Source organism: Mustela lutreola, chromosome 6 (genome assembly GCF_030435805.1).
Source record: "Mustela lutreola isolate mMusLut2 chromosome 6, mMusLut2.pri, whole genome shotgun sequence".
In the NCBI taxonomy this organism is placed as follows: Eukaryota; Metazoa; Chordata; class Mammalia; order Carnivora; family Mustelidae; genus Mustela; species Mustela lutreola.
Genome location: NC_081295.1, coordinates 34,119,313 through 34,137,121, shown reverse-complemented (window position 1 = coordinate 34,137,121; position 17,809 = coordinate 34,119,313). Strand labels below are relative to the sequence as shown.

Sequence of the window (17,809 nt, the reverse complement as noted above, 5' to 3'; positions counted from 1 at the left end):
GTGGCGATCCAGGCGGCGGCGGCGGCGGCGGCAGGAGCTGGAGCAGAAAGTGAGGAGCATCGCGGGCGAGCGCCGCCGCCTCCCAATCTGCCGAGGGGTTCCCGCCCCCAGGGTAACCAAAGCTCCCTCTTAAAGGCGCCCGCCGCGTTTTAGGACCGGAGGTAAGGGGAGGCGGGGAGAGGGGGCGGAGGCAAATGAAGAGGGAGAGGGCCGGCTGAGACGGAGCGATTTCGGAGGCCACCGTCCAGGCTGCCGCGCCTCCCGGCTGCCGCGCTCGCCAGTTTCTCGCCGCTGCCCCCCCCACTCTCCGCCGGGTCTGGTTACCTACCCCTCCGCCTGGGCAAACGTGGGACAAGTGCTGGGACCCGGCACCGGGGCGCCGCTCCCGCCTTCGGCTTGCGCCAGGATTGCCCCTGGAACTTCGCCCAGTCTCCTCACCGCCCCCATCCTTTAGGGTCCTGTCTTCCTGCCCCCACCGCGGCGCCGCTGTCGCCCTCGCCCCCAAAGCCCTTGCGCGCCGCTGGCGACTGCCCAGTGGAATTGCGTTTCCTCACGTGGGTCCCACATATTCTTCCTCTTTCTCCCACGCAGTGATGAGGGTCTCCCCGGGAGCGCCGGAGACTGACCTAAGTAAAGGCCAGTGGGGGCCCCTAGACGGATTCCTGAAAGTGTCACTTGGGTAGGGCATGGGAGATGTGCCAAGTGCCCTGCTTTACCCTGTGCTCGCTTCTCCGATGGCCAATTGCCAGATGGCCTCCAGCTGGATTTCTTGAACTGTTGACTTTCATCAACAGAGACTGGCGAGAAAGATCCCCCAAAATGGACTCAGGAGGACGTTCCAGAAGAGTTACCGTCTTAAGATCTAAATGATGCAGGGAAATGCTGCATTCAAGTAACACGTGATACTGTTTCCCCAGCTCTCATCAACACTTGTGATCGCTGCTGAGACCACGGCGAGGTGTGTGCAGTGTGGAGATGCCGCAGAGACACACAGCACCAGCAGCCATCACACGTTAGAACAGACCAAGGTAACAGTGGGTGTGGGCAGCAGAGGGCTTGTTTTTCGACCTCATGGCTCCAATCCTTACTTCTTTGGACTGCGGGTCTTCAAGATAGGCTGTCCTTTGGTCCCTGCACAGTATCCTTTGGCTGAGGTGGAAATGGGCCCACAATTTAGGGTTAAGATACAGCCTGGGCTACCAGGAGCTGCCTCCCTAGGGGCAGTGGGCTCAGAAGGAGTGGTAGAGTCCAATTCACACAAAAGCACTGGGGTGGTAGCCTGAGACCGGACCTCAGTCCTACCATCCGTGTATCAGGGCAGCTGTGTAACAAGCACATGCTGATTTGTGGAGGAAGAGGCCAGGGAGACAATGTATAAAAGGTTGGAGCAATTTCTCTTAAAATGTGGAGAAGAAATAAGCCTTGGGGTCTATAAGAGCAGGAGATGTGGTCCTTCCTGGAGCAAACATGAAGATGAGAGAGGAGGTTGGCAGTGAATTAGGAGGGAAGAGATCTTCCTATTATGGTAAATTCCTATATAGTCAGAATAATTGGAAGTACTAGGTACCCAACTCAAAGTGACTCCTCCTCCTACAGTGGAGGAGGTTGGAATGTATTGGTTCCTATGCTTTAAATCCCAAGAGTAGATTTGGCAAAGAAGAAGGGGAAGGGGTAGGGGGGAAGAAGAATTACTATTTTTTAAAATCTTTTTTTCCTCCAGATGATCAAAGAATTTTAGGACTCCATTTTTCTCCATATTGTGCTGTGCTTTCATTGTACAGGTTTTATTTTCCCTAATCAGGGCCCAAATTGACAGCCCCAGACTTATTTTCTCCCGTGATCTCCTTTGCAACTGATCCTATCAGCAAAAGAGCAGGCCAAGGAATGAGTCTTATTGGACTAACTTGGGTCCTACTTCCTTCTCTGAACTGGGCATTGAATATGCAGTGCAGGTTGGGGTCACTTGACTATGTCTGAAAAAGATCAAGGGAGATAGCTTTAGTGCTCCCTGCCTTGCACGCCTAAACCACATGAACTGAGGAGAAGAGAGGAGGTTCCCCAAAGGAAAATTAGTTTTGTTAACAAAGAGAAAATGAATATTGAGTAGGTAAAGACCATAGATGACCCACTCCCAACAGTCCTCCATTCCCCACCACACACAGAACACCGAAGGGGACTGAATACCTCTCTAGCTTCTCCGCCAATAGCTTCAGGACCAGAAAAATGCCAGTGGTCTTGGGGTTACAGTTAGCCACATCGTTTGGCCTCAGAAGCCCTTGGGAAGGTGCTTGTGATATTTAACAAGCACTTGCAAACAAACAGTATCTAAAATGTGATTGTATTCAATCATTTTTTCCCCTAAATCATGATACCTCTGCTTCCACATACCCCCAACTCCACATTCCTTTTCAAGCTCAGTGTTATTATATAATCAATTCAACTTGATCAGAGTCCATGGAGATGTCTCATTACCTATACAGTGTGTTCATTCAACTGGAGAAAGAATTGAGGCCTATGAATAATCACATTTCAGTATCCAAGTGACACAGGGCCCAACTTCATTTTCAAGTTCCAGTAAGTTCTTCTTTAATCTTTTCAGACATGGGCACAGAGGAGTTTATATTTTGCCTACCAAAAATGCCAGTTTCAGGCTTTTTTTCTTCCCCCACAAGAACTTTTCTTGTAGTTACTCACAAAAATGTTTCATATTTTCTTCCTTCATTTGTTTGTTTTAGAGAAGTTTCTATGTATGATAGAAAAATGGACTTAACAACCTGGAGGAGACTTTAGAATGAACCTAAAACAGCCCCCTTTATTTCATGGAAGAAATGAAAGCTCAGAGATTGACTCATCTGGGGTTGCGCAGCCATTTTTGGCATCTGTGATGTGCCCAGCTCTGTGCTTGGCATTTCAAAAAGTACAGAAACAAAAGCATACCACATGGCCACTATCCTCAAAGAAGTTAAAATTAGTCAAGGAGACATTAACCATCTAAGATATTATAAGACAATTATAGAGAATCACAATATACCATATAATTTAGTATTTTTAAATGTATGATGAGCTGTGTTACCTGAAATGAATATTGAGTAGGTCTTGAAATAAAAGATACCATAAACTGGAGTAGTCTGGGAACCACAAACCAGGAACCACCCTGATGATCTTTAAAAAATGCAGAGGGGGTAAAAAAAAAAAAAAAAAGGGCTTTCCACATGAGAAAACAAACAAAATGAGAAGGCATTCATGGAGGAAAGATCTTACCATGTGTTTGGAACAGAATGGAAATCTGTACTGTCATGGTTAAGAAGAGTATTTCTAAGTGCAAGTCATGAAATCAATTTAGTGGGTTTTGAGGAATATATATATATTTTTAAAGATTTTATTTATTTGACAGAGATCACAAGCAGGCAGAGAGAGAGGAGGAAGCAGGCTCCCTGCCAAGCAGAGAGCCCGATGTGGGGCTTGATCCCAGGACCCTGGGATCATGACGACCTGAGGGGAAGGCAGAGGCTTTAGCCCACTGAGCCACCCAGGAGCCCCTTGAGGAATATTTTTTTAGTTAAACAGAATATCCATGTGCATCATACTTAACAAGATTAAGTACTGTTTGTTAAATTTGTGTGTCATTATATTATGTGTTCTTAGTTATGATGTAAATTTTTTATCTTACTTTGGATTATGTTCCAAAAAAGTTCAAAAGCCCCTAGTTCAGAAGCCAGACACACTGGGTGTGAAACTCTGCTTTGTAGCAAAATATCGATTGAGTAACTTCCCTCCAAGGATCCATTTCTTCATGTGCAAGAGATGTTCAGCACAGTCCTTTGCATGGAGTGTGACCTATAAATGGCATCTATTATTTGCTGGCCAGATTTGAGACAACTACATATGAGAATCACCTGAAGAATTTTTTCAAAATCCCAGTACCTGGGACCCACCCTTAGAGAAACAGACTCAATTCTTTTTTTTTTTTTTTAAGATTTTATTTATTTATTTGATGGAGAGAGAGAGATCACAAGTAGGCAGAGAGGCAGATTGAGGGGAAGCAGGCTCCATGGCAAGCAGAGAGCCCCATGTGGCGCTCCATCCCAGGACCCTGAGATCATGACCCAAGCTGAAGGCAGAAGCTTCACCCACTGAGCTACCCAGGCACCCCAAGAACCAGACTCAATTCTAAGGGAGAGTCTGCACATCAGTGTTTAAAAGCTCCCCAGGTACAGTCATGGCTGCGAGCCCCTGGACTGGACCCATAGCAAAGCACATCTAGCTCCTCAGCAGCATGGTGAAGCATTGTCTCTTTCTTCAGGAGATGCATTGATCGTCATGATTTATGTTGCTGTTTCTTCACCAAGCAATAGGGAGCACGTTAGGTCGTCAGCAGAATTCTAACTAGTTTTGGCTTGGAAAATCTTCAACTGTGCTGCAAACCGCTCATGGTTTATCTCAGTCAGTAACACAGCGTGGATCCTGAGTCATAATCTCCTATGTATCTCTCCAAGTGTACAATTGATGATCAGTTACAGCATACAGTGGTTTCTGGAGGTGAAAAAAGCAGTAAAATAACCACCAAAAATTCCCTAAGGAGGAGGAAAAGGGTTAGAAGCAAATGGCATTGGAAATCCATAAACTAAATAATTAGCAAATGACTCATTAAATTTCAGCTATTCTCATCCTGACTTTTAATAGTACAGTTTCTAAATATACTAATTAGTGATGTGCTTTTTGTAATCTTACACTTAGTAATCCCAATGTGTTCTTATCTTATGTCTTTCCCCTATACAATCACTTTATGTGTGAAGCAGGAGAAGCTTTCTTCAAATACAGATTGTCCAAGAGACTCAGATCTGGTTATTCTACCTAGTCATCTTGTCTCTGTACATTTTGGCTTTTTTTTTTTTTTTTCATTCAGTTGGGCAAGTATAATAATGTAGAATGGTTTTGTAATCTCACCAAAGAGACAGAGCATCTGAGATAAGAAAGGAATAAAAAAACCTAAAACCTAAAATTCCAACAACCAGACCTTATGTGCAACATGATATAACAAAATCAGAAGTACCCAGAACCACTATCAGGTCTTCTTGCCTAAGATAGAATCTGAATCTAATCAAGCCTCTGGAAGGAATAGGAAATACAGAGGACCAAGGATGGAGTTTGAAAACCAAACCACCTCAAGAAAGCAATCAGTCAAATCCAGAATATCAAATGTTCAATTAAAAAAAAAAATGACATGGTTTCTCCACCAAATCAATGGCATGAAGAAACAAGGGCCTGATTAAAGAATAAAAGAGATTTAAAAATCATGATCATGGGGCGCCTAGGTGGCTCAATCAGTTGGGCATCCAACTCTTGATTTCAGCTTGAATCATGATATCAGGGTTGTGACCTGGAGCCCCGCGTTGCACTCCACACTCAGGCAGGGAGTCTGCTTGGGATTCTCTCTCTCTGTCTCCCCCTGCCCCTCCCATTGAGTGCTCTCTCTTTTTCTCTCTCTCTCAAATAAATAAATGAATCTTTAAAAATTAAAAAAAAAAAAAAAAGAAAAGAATCATAATCATGAAATGCAATGTATGGACTTTGTGTCCTGTTTTGACCAAACCACCTATGAAAAGAACCCTTGAGACAATCAGGAAAATCAGACATAGGCTAAGTATTAGATACCTTAAATGAATTATTGTTAATTTTCTTAGATGTGATAATGACATGACGGTTACATATAAAACAAAAATTTCATCAGAGGTGCATGCATACTGAAGAATTTTATAATCTTGCCCCCCACAATGGAAGGAGCAATAGGTGGAAAAAATGACTGATAATTTTTGAAACTGGGGGATGATGCATAGAGGTCTATCATCCTATACTTCCTTTATTGTCTGTTTTGGGGAAGTTCCCTAATTTGATGTTGAGTTAACCTTTTATTAAAATCTTTCACTTAGGGATGCCTGGGTAGCTCAGTCAGTTAAGCCACTGTCTTCGGCTCGGGTCATGATCCCAGGGTCCTGGGATCGAGTCCTGCATCCGGCTCCTTGCTCTGCAAGGAACCTGCTTCTCTCTCCGCCTCTGCCTGCCCACTGCTCTGCCTGCTTGTGCGTTCTCTCTCTCTCTCTCTCTCTCTCTCTCTCTGACAAATAAATAAATAAATAAAATTTTTTTTAGAAATATCTTTCACTTGGTTTGACTAATGGGACAGTGATAAATATATGCAAGTCTGGGCCTGGTTACATCTTGAGTATTTTTAGAAACAAGCGTCTAGGCTCAAAAGTCTTTTCTTAGAATATCTTGGGCCACTGTTTTCTAGTCACATTCAAGTCATAGGACTGGAGCAAAGAGTGATCAGTGAGGGTCTCTGTGGGAGGAGCCCACAGCCACTGGACACACAGTTGGCTATCTGCATCCAAGGTGCCCATTCTCCAAATTATCTCTGTGCCCCAGTGATTATCTGCAGCTACCGGCCTTGGCAGCTTCCACCATGGCAAGTCCACGGTGAACTCTACCAGTGAGTCCATAGGAACTAATCGGCTGAATGCTTTTATCCTTTTTGTAAGTCTTACTGAAGGCCTGTTCTTTTGGCCTCTTCCCATCCCCCGCCTTATCCCATCACACTCTCTCCCATCCCCCAGAGCAGGCATGCACACCCGCACTCACACAAACATGCACATACACACACCAAAAAAGCATTGCAGTCGTAAGATCTGGCAAGCCAAGGCCAGTCAGAGTAGATAGGGTGCAACCTTTCAGCCTGCCGGGAGTTCACATCTTAGTCTGGCATGTCACCAACACTTTTATCTGGACCAGTTATGGCATGTGATTCAATGTTAGGAGAAGGTAACTAGGATGTCTATTTAATTTATCATGAATTGGAAAATATAACTAGCACATCAATCTCACAGACATTACTTCTGTGGATAAAGCTGTTAAAAAAAATGAGTCAATTAAAAATATTAAGTGAATAAAAGTACAGATATTTTGAGAATATGACAAAATTCATGAAAGTATTTCATATATGACTAAGAAATTCTGTCTTCATCTGTAGAAGGAGAAAGAGGCCTTAGAGCTCACACACAAGCCCAGATGAGCAGTAGCTTAACTAGAAATGCAAAATAGTGCAGTAGATAAATAAATCCTTTGATAACTACAGGTTCTATTTTTAGTGCCACCATGATGGAGGGACCTTGGGCAGTTGGTTAGTTAACCTCTTCAACCTTCAGTTTCTTTATCTGTATATTGAGAGTAAAAATAAAACATTATGAGGGTTAAATAAAACATTCATCCAAAAAACTTAACATAGTCTCTGATACAAAGTTAATGTCAGTGTATGTTGGAACCATCACAAATGATACCAACTTTGTATTTTTCTGGATATTCCTTTATCTCATTTCCTTTTAGAAAGTTTGGGAATTGATTTGAAATCATTCCATTAAGAAATATAGCTAACAATGTTCTGTATCATTGTCACTGACTGTGAGGTTTTTTTCAGTATGAATTTTTTAACAAGTGAAGTGGTTCTTATCCTACCGATAATAGGTTTTATCACCTATAATCTCTTCTGTAACACTCATTTTTCATATAATTGAAAAATCTATTATTTTTTTAAAAATATTTTTTAAAAAACAATTATAATTGGCCCTTACAAAAGGTATCACTTCAATAACCTTTCGAGAATATTTAGAAGTTATAAAATCTGAGTATTCTAAATTTTTTTAAAAAGATAATGGATAAACATATACTTGAGTTGAAAGGAATTTTGTTTTGTTAGTCTTCTTGGAAGCCATAAGTTAAAATGATCCATTTTAGAATAAAAATCACCAAGAGAAAATAGTTATTCTCAGAATTACCGTGTGAAATCATTTTAAATCTTTATTAGACATAATTGTTTCATGTAATACTTAGCTTCTAAGGGTTTTCTGCTAGTATTAGATACATAATTTATACAGATAATAGGCAAAGTAATAAAAAAAAGTATTCCAACAGAAAAGAAAGTGTTGAATAACAGTGTGGTGGCCATTAAAACATGCCATCCGGGCCCGCTGGGTGGCTCAATGGGTTTAAGTGTCCGCCTTCAACTCAGATCATAATCCCAAAGTCCTGGGATGGAGCACCACATCAGGCTCTTTGCTCAGCAGGGAGTCTGCTTCTCCCTCTCCTTCTGCCCCTCCCCCACCAAATAAATAAATAAGTCTTTTAAAAATAAATAAATAAAAACGAAATGCTCCACCCCGCTGTTCTGAGGAATGCCACCTCACTGCCAGCCTGCATTCACTGAGGCCACGCTCCCCTTGGCCTGCACTCAACCAGTGACAGAGAATGGCTGGGGTACTAGTGTTATCCATTCCTGCAGACGTAGGATTCCTCTAACAGACAGCTTTGGCTCCAGGACTCCTCTTCATACCAATCAAAACTTTCTGACAACTGTGCTATAGTCTGAAATTCTTCGTCCCCTGCCATCCTTCCTCCTTCCCCTCCTTGCACTCCAGTGAGACCTACATCATGGTCTGAAGGCTTTTGCTACTTCCTACATCCTCCTCTGTATCTTTCACTGACACTTCCACCCATGAATGTCCGCATCATGCCTTGCTCTTGGTGGATGAAGGCACACAAACTCAGGTACCACGAGTTTGACAGCTGGAAATACTCTGAAGAGCATAGCTGAGGTGTTATTGAAACGGTAGGGAAGGTGCAACCTCAGGGAGCCGCAAGGAATTAGTGTATATTTATTTTGCTTAGCAGAGGGAGACTTCCTTAAAAGACCATCATGTGTGCACGTTATCAGTAGAACAGTGAGAAGCGGTCTGCAACTTTAGGAAAAGTGTGACGTGCTTGCAGTGAGGTAGAGACCAGCATCAAGGACTGCCTGGAAAAGAGAACTAAATGTACCAGCTAGATGGAAAAAGAGCAAGACACAGAAAAAGTAAACACTAATTGAGGACTCCTGTTTTGGTATGTCAAAGAGATAACAGCAGTGCCCACTAGAGGAAGAGAAAGAGAAGAGCTCCATTTAACTCACTTGAGAAAGGGGTGGGAGAAAGGGAAAAAGATGATTCACTGAACCATTCCACCAGAATCCCCCCTAAGCAGGAAAGTGTCATTGTCTGGGAGAAGAAACTGATGAGGTCGCTTCATACAAGCAAGGCCATTAAGGCTTAGATGACAAACATGGACAAAAACATTCCAGAAGGGAGAAGCTGGATTGCATGGACAGGGGATGGGATATTACTTCTCCTGAGAGTAACAAGGAGAGAGATGATGAAGAACTGAAGAGAATTTCTTCTCTCCAGAAATTAATGTCTTACTAAGCTACACGTTTTTAGGAAGTTGTTTTTGTTTGTTATTTGTTTGCTTTAAGAGAAGTCAAAGCTGTGATCCCTAGCTGGGTCCACATGGTAGAAGAGTCTCTAAAGAAGCAAAAGCCTGGGAAGTAGACATGAACAGACTGCAATAAGTCCTTCAGGGATTCTCAGAACTCTCGAGAGGACTTAGGATTTCCATGGCCATGGACTTAGGGTTGATGGGGTTGAGCCCATTTGATCTGGCTCATAAGAGACAAGAAGGTCAGGGCATCTGGGTGGCTCAGTGGGTTAAAGCCTCTGCCTTCGGCTCGGGTTGTGATCCCGGGGTCCTGGGATCGAGCCCTGCGTCGGGATCTCTACTCAGCCGGGAGCCTGCTTTCCACTCTCTCTCTGCCTGTCTCTCTGCCTGCCTGTGATCTCTGTCAAATAAATAAATAAAATCTTTAAAAAAAAAAAAAAAAAAGAGAGAGAGAGAGAGACAAGAAGGTCGTGTTTGATGTCTGGGTTGCATTTACCGTCATGCAATAGAACTATAGAATTCTTGAATTTGTCTCATACAACACCTTGACTTTTTATAGTTAAGGAACTGTGGCATAGAAAGAGTCTTAGTTTCTTTAAAAACAGATCCTGACAGGATTTGAGTGCAAAAAGTTAATTTGGGAGGTGGGAAAACGCGACTGGAAAGGGAAGAAAATCACTGAAGTGTCTATCTTCAAGCAAGTTTCCACTGTGTGCAAGTAGAATTAATACTGCTGAGGAACTTTGGAGCCAGCACTGCAGTTATCCTGCCCAAGGACGAGGGACCCGGATATTGAGCTCCTGTCAGTCATTACCTGAGTGGGGAGTGGTCATTGTCCGGAAAGTCTGGCCTATCCTCCTCTGGGGCAGCACAGGCTCCAGAGGGGAGAGAAGGCTCTCAGGCATTGATGCAGTTTCCGACAATGAGAAGTGTAGCTCGCGTGCACAGAAATACTACATGCCAGGGGGACTGGTGGCGCAATGACAGCATCTGCTATGTGAAGGTATAGAGACTTGTGGAGTATCACAGAGGAGTCCCAGAGACGGGCTGAGAGACACAAACCTTGAGGGGTAGAAGTAGAGGTTGGTAGGATCTGGCCGACCATTGGGCAGACCTGGGTTTGAACCCCAGCCCTGTTCTCCAGATTCTGTGTGATCTTAGAAACCTACTTAACCAGTCTGAGCTTTAACTGCCTCATCCCAAAACTGGGGATAACTATCTTGTAGGGTTGGTAAAAACTGAATAAAGAAATATTTGTGAAGGAAATAGCAAATTGCCTAGAAGAGAGAAAACACACAATAAATGGGACTAATATTAATAGTAACTCTTATTCTATTAAATAGGATGAATCTGACAGGGGAACAAACCAGAAACAAAAGGAAAAAAGCTTTCTTCTTTTCCCTTCCACTGCTGCCATCAGCCATGCTGTGGAGAAACTCCCCTCCTCAGCCCTGGACCTATGCTCTCCAGACAATTTCAGTTGTTAACATTTTTTACTGATTCTAGAATACTGTGGTGTGAAATCAAGATATATCTGATAATCTACTTAGTCTTAGACTGGATGTAGTACTGAAAACAGGACTTCTTTTGGTAATGAAGACTCATTTTTCATATTAAATCTAGTCCAAGGGTAATATGATGTTGATAGATATTGAAGCTAGAGGAGAGGTACATGGGATTTATTAAATTATTCTCTCTACTTTTGTGTATGTTTGAAAACTTGCATACACAAAAACTTATTAAGGTTTATTCTAGTCCCATTAAAACTTCGCCTTCACATACAACACTTCTTAAAAATTAAACATCAGAAAAGTTAGACACAGATTTTCATAAGTTTATTTTTTAAAGGAACATGAAACTGAAAGGACCTGTACTGTCTTCTTCCTTCTTATTTTTGTTAGTTTGTTTTTTGTATTTTGCTTAGAGATGGAAAGAGAGAAGGGAGGGAGGGGCCATGAGAGAGAGAATCTCAGGAAGATTCCACTCCTAGCACGGAGCTCAACTCAGGGCTCAATCTTGCAACCTGAGATCATGACCTGAGCCAAAATCAAAAGTCAGATGCTTAACTGACAGAGCCACTCAGGCACCCCTGATTTTTGTCCGTTTTGATAACAAGGTACCCTTGCTTACAGGGATGTAAGCATGAATGAGCACAATTTAATAAAATTAACTTTGATGACAGTTTGGTAAACAAGCATTTAACACAGGATGGGGAAAAATAAAGGAGGTACCTTTTTTCCGGTTCACAGAGCCCTACTTAAGGATATATTTCTTTTCTTTTTTTTTTTTTAAGATTTTATTTTTTTATTTGACACAAGGAGGAAGAGAGGCAGAGAGGCAGGCAGAGAGAGAGGAGGAAGCAGGCTCTTCGCTGAGCAGAGAGCCTGATGCAGGGCTCAATCCCAGGACCCTGAGATCATGACCAGAGCTGAAGGCAGAGGCCCAACCCACTGAGCCACCCAGGTGCCCCAAGGATATATTTCTGTAATAACTTACCATTAAGAGAGACAGTGGCTGGGGTGGGAGGGAGATGAACTTAAGATCAAAATTAGTGTCCCCTAGGCTTTGAAAAATAACTTTAGAGCCTGATCTACTTCCTTTTCCTTTTCTCAAAACCATCCTTTTAATTATCAGCCTTGGGTGATCAGAACTTGGGTGAATCAAGTTTTAGAATTAAATAGTAATTTTTCTTTTTAATATTAAGTCATAAACAAGTTATTAACATTGAAGGCTTAGATCCCTAAAAATCAAGGAAGAGGGATAGTATGTGCACAGATCAGAATAATTGTTTAGAATTTTACAGTTATGGTATAATATTTCTTACAGCAGCTGTCCTTCTACACCAGTTCTTTCCTCAGTCAGATACTCCGTGCCAAGCACTGTTGGAAGTCAGCCGTGAACAAAACAGTCAAAACTACTGCCCTCAGGGAGCGCACGTATTTCTGGGGAGAGACAAGACATTAAGCACAATAAATAAGTGAAATATATGGGATGGTAGGAGGGGATAATTACAAGGGAGGGAAAGAAAGGGAAGGAAGATCAAGAGGGTTGGTGAGGAACCAGAGGGGTCAGAGCAGTGACTGGCCACAGAAAAGCGCCCGGGGTGGGGGTAACGACAAGGTAAAGCCTCAGGCTGAGAGGCTGGAATGGTCAAAGAACACCCCGGGGACCCTTGTGGCTGGAGAAAGGGGGAGAGGACTAGATCAAGTTCTAAATGTTTCTTAAACTATGCTTCAGTGGAATATTAGTCCTTTGTGTGGTTAGGGAAGTACTATAGTCTCTGTCCCTCTTAGGAGATCACAATGTTGTCTGCATGTTAAATGCACTAGGTCCTGCCAAAAGCAATCTGTTTAACATTTATAACCCATCTAATGGCCTGAATATTTGGATCCCCCCAAAATTCATATGTTGAAATCCTAACATGCAATGTGATGGTATCTGCTGGTGGAGCTTTTGGGAAAAGGGGAGGTCATGAGGATGCAGCTCCCCATAACTAGGATTAGTGCTACAGCCCCAGAGGACCATCTCACTCTCTCTGCCCTGTGAGGACACAGCCAGAAGACAGGCAGCAGCTGTGAACCAGGAAGCAGGCCCTCACCAGCACTGAATCTGCTGGCTCCTCGATCTTGGATTTCCAGCCTCTAGAACAGAGGAATAAATGCTTGTTGTGTGAGGCTTGCTGTGTAAGCAGATCTGTTAAATAATCTGAACAGACCAAAACAACCCAGCATTTTTCAAACATTCAAACCACAGATCTCTTCTGCATCAAGCACCTGTTTTTGGAATACACATTTTTAGACAGGTGGTTCTAGCTTGTGAGCTCTTACAGTAAAGGTAAAGTGTGCTGTTCTTTGTATCTGGTTAAATGGATTCTCAGTAAATATTTGTTGAAGGGGTCAACACTCATTAGGCCGCAATTGCCTATTGCAGAAGCTTAGTGTGCCTTAAAGAAAGAGGTCGAACCAATCATTTCCTTCTGTTTCTGTGTGCAGTGGTGGGTAAGCCTCCAGCCTCCTTTGGTGGATCGACCAGGCAGTTTCCCTCCTCTGACCTTTCCTGAGTGAGTAAGTTAGGAGAATATACTCAAGTGCATAGCAGCTACTTCTCTGGCTTAGCCAATTCTCTTTTTACTACAGTCTGGACCTGAAGTACCAGATACATGCCTGGTTATTAAAAAGTAAGCCTAAAAAGCAACAGAGCCATTTCCTTTCTTCAGGGAAAAAAAAAAAAAAAAAAGTATCATCATTTCCCTGATTGGCTTAATCCCTGTATATACAATTCTGCGAGCAAGAGAGCCCCAGAGGGGAAAAGGTGGAAGTGGTAGAATTTGGGGAAACAACATTACAACGCCACTCTTTATTCTTCTCCTTCAAGCATAGATAATAGAAAGTTAACTTGTGTGTGGGCCCAATATCCACAGTTTACATAATACATAATAAACTAGAAGTGATTTCAAGAGAGCTATGGAGTATAAGTACTGTTTTCATTTCTAAGGGCATTATGATAATGCTTATTTCTGAATGGTTAAGAAAATTTACAAAACAACAGATATCAATATAAGTTGTGAAGAATGACCTGTTGTCGAGATAGCAAATAAGTGCATGGAAAAGCATTCAGTGCTAGCCCACAGCTCCTTCACTGACATCTGGTTATATTTACTGAGACTATGTTGTTGTGAACCATCTAGGGAATTCACATTCCCCTGGGAAAATTCACTCTTCAGTTGGTTTCGTGTGTACATAGTTTATAAGAAAAGCATCAATTAGTATTGACTTCAGCAACAAATATCGCAGTCATTAGCAATGTATCACTCATGTGACTTTTTTGTTTTTTTCAACCCCAAAACAAAGAATATGGAATTATGTATGTGCTTGCATTATGTGTGTATGTTTTACATATAAAACTAGAAAAGCATCAAGGCTTTTTGTATTGACTGTTCCCCAGTGAGTCTTTTAAGATCTGACAGAAGAGCCTTGTCTTCTACTAGAATTGTTTCTAAATAAAAATGGGAATTTAAGTTTTTCTCCATCAGTGTACTCCTCATAGAAATTGTCCTAGGTTCATGAAGTAGGGCAGGGCATATATGAGGATGTTGATCAGTCTTTTGTGGTACTAGGGAGGCAAGCTGCTTGCTCATGATTTGGAGAAAAAATGTTCAATGTAGTAGATACACACCATGAATTACCATGCATGCAGTTGGGGAGAAATACATGAAAATGTACCGTGAAGTGAAAAATGTAAGAAATGGTACAAGACGATATTCCTTATGTAAATTAAAAACACATACATCCAAACAACACTACACAGTTCTCAAAGTCCTGTATCTAATCAAAGACATTTTAAAAACATTAAAAGTGACAATCAGAGCTTTCAGAGCTTTCAGCACTAGACAGTGGCTGGAACAGATGCAAAGAAATGGTTCAGAATTTGTAATAGTAAAATAAGAGAGAAAACATGAACAGGACTATGATGGTTAATTTTATGGGTCAATTTGGCTGGGCTACAATACCCAGATATTTGGTCAGACATTATTTAGATGTTTCTGTGAAAGTAGTTTCTGGATGAGACTAACATTTATATCAGTAGACTTTTAAGAAAGCAGGTTGTCTTCCATAATGTGGGTGGGTTTCATCCAAACAGGTGAAGGCCTTGATAGAAAAAAGACTGGCCTCGCTAGTGAAGAGGGAGTTCAGACAGCAGACTGCCTTCAGACTCCAACTGCATCTCTTCCCTGGGTCTCCAACCTATTAACCACCCCACAGGTATTGGACTTGGCCAAGCTTCTGTCTCTCTGTCTCTTTCTCTCCATGAGATGTGTGTGTAAGCATGTGCATCTCCTATGGGTTCCATTTCTCTAGAAAACCTTAGCTAATATAAGGACATTAAAGAATTGGGAGAGCGAAATAAGACAGTTTATTATGTATAAAATGAGAGTCTTAGAAGAAGAGAACAGACATAATAGAGAAGAAGAAATGTTTAGCAAGCTAATAACTAAAACGTTTCCAGAATTGATTAGAAACATGCATCTACAGATTCAAGTACTGCACACAGCAGAATAAACAAAAAGAACCCCACACCTAAGTGTGTGATAGTAAAATTACAGAACACCAAAAAACAAAGAGAAGACCTTAAAAGAAATAAATAATATAAAAAAAGAACACAAATGAATGGCTATTAGACTGACACACACTTCTCAATAGCAATAATGGATTCTGAGGACAGTGAAATAGTATCATCAAAGTGGTGAGGGAAAATAACCAACCTTGAAATTGGTACCTAGCAAAACTATTTAAGAATGCAAGTAGGGGCGCCTGAGTGGCTCAGTCGATTGAGTGTCCCACTCTCCATTTCAGCCCAGGTCATGAGGTCAGGGCTGTGGGATCCAGCCCAGCCCTGCAGGGCTCCACTATCAGGTTGAGCCTGCTTGTCTCTCTTCCTCTCCCTTTCTCCTCCTACCCCAGCTCTCTCAGTCTCTCTCAAATAAATAAATAAGAATGGAAGTAAAATAAAGATATTTGTGAATAAACAAAATCTGAGAATTTCCCACTAAGAAATGATCAGTAAAGGATCTATAGAGGATGTAATTTAGGAAGAAGGAAAATGGTCTTAGCAGAGGGGCCTACGATTCTAGAAAGAATCGTGGATGAAAAACATGGAAAATTAAAAACATAAATATAAATCCAAACAAAAAATTTTCTCTATAAAATAATAATGAGATAGTTTCTAATTTTAAATGCTTTTTAAAAAAGAACAGAGCTAAAATGCTAGACCATAAGTACACCAGACAGAGGGGTAATTGGAGTTAGTGTTCTTAGGTCTTTGTGTGTCCAGTTAAGGAGACACGTTTTTATCTTGAGAAATGTAAATGGCAGTTCTTCAGAGACAAACACTAAATGAATGAAAATAGTGTCTAAATTCAGAATATGTGAAGGGGGAAAATGGAATAAGTAAAAAGCAAAAATAAATGAATCCTAACAACTAAAATCAATCTCTGTGAAACAAACAAACATAACACTAGAAGCACAGAAAAAGTAGAACAAAAATAAATGTCCAGAAGTAAGATGTAAAGAAAAATCCAAATATATCAATAATCAAAACTAAAAGTATATAGGGTTTATACTCAGTAGCTGAAAGATCTCTTTCATTCTGTACTCTTTACATTACTATAGACTTATGGATTTTATTTATTAACTACATTATAATTAGTTTCACCATCATTCTTATTGGTGCTCAAATTATCTCAAATTTGGAACATGGGAGCTTCTTCTGGCTGACATCTGTAGCTTTTTGACATGATCCAATCAGTTTCAGGGTGTTTGCCTGCTTTCTGTCAAACCTTAAGAAAAGGGGGAAAGTGAAAGAAAGTACCTCTTTACAGAAGAATACAGGTTAATAAATGCAGTTTGATAGAATTAAAATAATCATCGTTTTGTAATTTCCAATGTATTTTATCTGATCAGGACAAAAATTATAAGAACCATTACATGAAAGGTTGTCGAGGAAGAATATATTCTCAGAGTGTAAAATGTCGTCCCACACATCATTTAAGAGCAAATGGGAACATGTGGGTTTATCACAGAGATTTCTAGGAGATAGCAAGAACTAACCTTCCATTAGCAGCCTCCTGATGTGGTCAGATAAGCATTACACAGTATCACCTATGAAGTGGTCTTGCCAGTAATATTTAATCTGAATCTGATTAAGTGATAAGACACAACTTCTGGCCTTCTTCCTGCCAACCCCCTCCTCACCCACCGCACCCCTTTTGCAATGGTTGATTACTTCCACAGACAAGCTCTCACCTACCTTGCCCTCCAGCCATGGTGAACCACTTCCGGAGACCACTTGGAGCACAGCACGCCCACACCTTCTGCACTGGCAAGGTACTTCTAATAAACCAGCTCTGGCCACACCTTCCTGTAAGTTCCTTCACCACTGAGAGGTTTTCGAAGAGGTCTGAATCTCAGCCTTGGCAGTGAGACGTTGGAGAACTCAGCACTTCTAGACCTTTTACCTTCATCTTTCACTTCTCCTCATAGATAACTACCTTCTACTACTTAATATTTCTTCATATTAAATTTTTCCTGTTCAAATAATTGGTGTGATTTCTTTTCCTGACAGTACCCTGACTTATTTTAACATATAACAAACCTAAGAGCATATTCATAATACATGAATGACCACTACAATATGGAAAAGACAGTATAATAGAAAAACCAACAAAAGATGTATGTAGGCTTTTCATAGAAGAATAAAATTAATGGCCAATAAAACATTAAAAATGTTCAAATTCCTTAGCATGCCACATCACAGTGATGTGGAGAGATGTCAGACCGATGGAAACATGTATCACTGGTGAGAGGGCACACCGATTTGGCAATATCTCTAAACACTGAACCTTGTTAGAGCAGGTGACCCAGTATTCTCACTCCTGACTACATACCCAAGAGAAGCTCTGGGCATATGCCAACCAGGAGACACAAAAGTGCTCCTCAGGAAGTAGGGAGGA

At 41.5% G+C, this 17,809-nt stretch overlaps 1 long non-coding RNA gene across 1 annotated transcript; it reads left to right on the top strand.

The window, feature by feature from the left end:
- The first annotated feature begins 25 nt into the window (after nucleotides 1-25).
- On the top strand, nucleotides 26-17,357 carry LOC131833589 (uncharacterized). The gene is made up of 4 exons (XR_009354542.1): nucleotides 26-161; nucleotides 918-1,028; nucleotides 14,941-15,062; nucleotides 17,091-17,357. It is a non-coding gene; the product is annotated as an uncharacterized LOC131833589 (long non-coding RNA).
- Nucleotides 17,358-17,809: the final 452 nt, after the last annotated feature.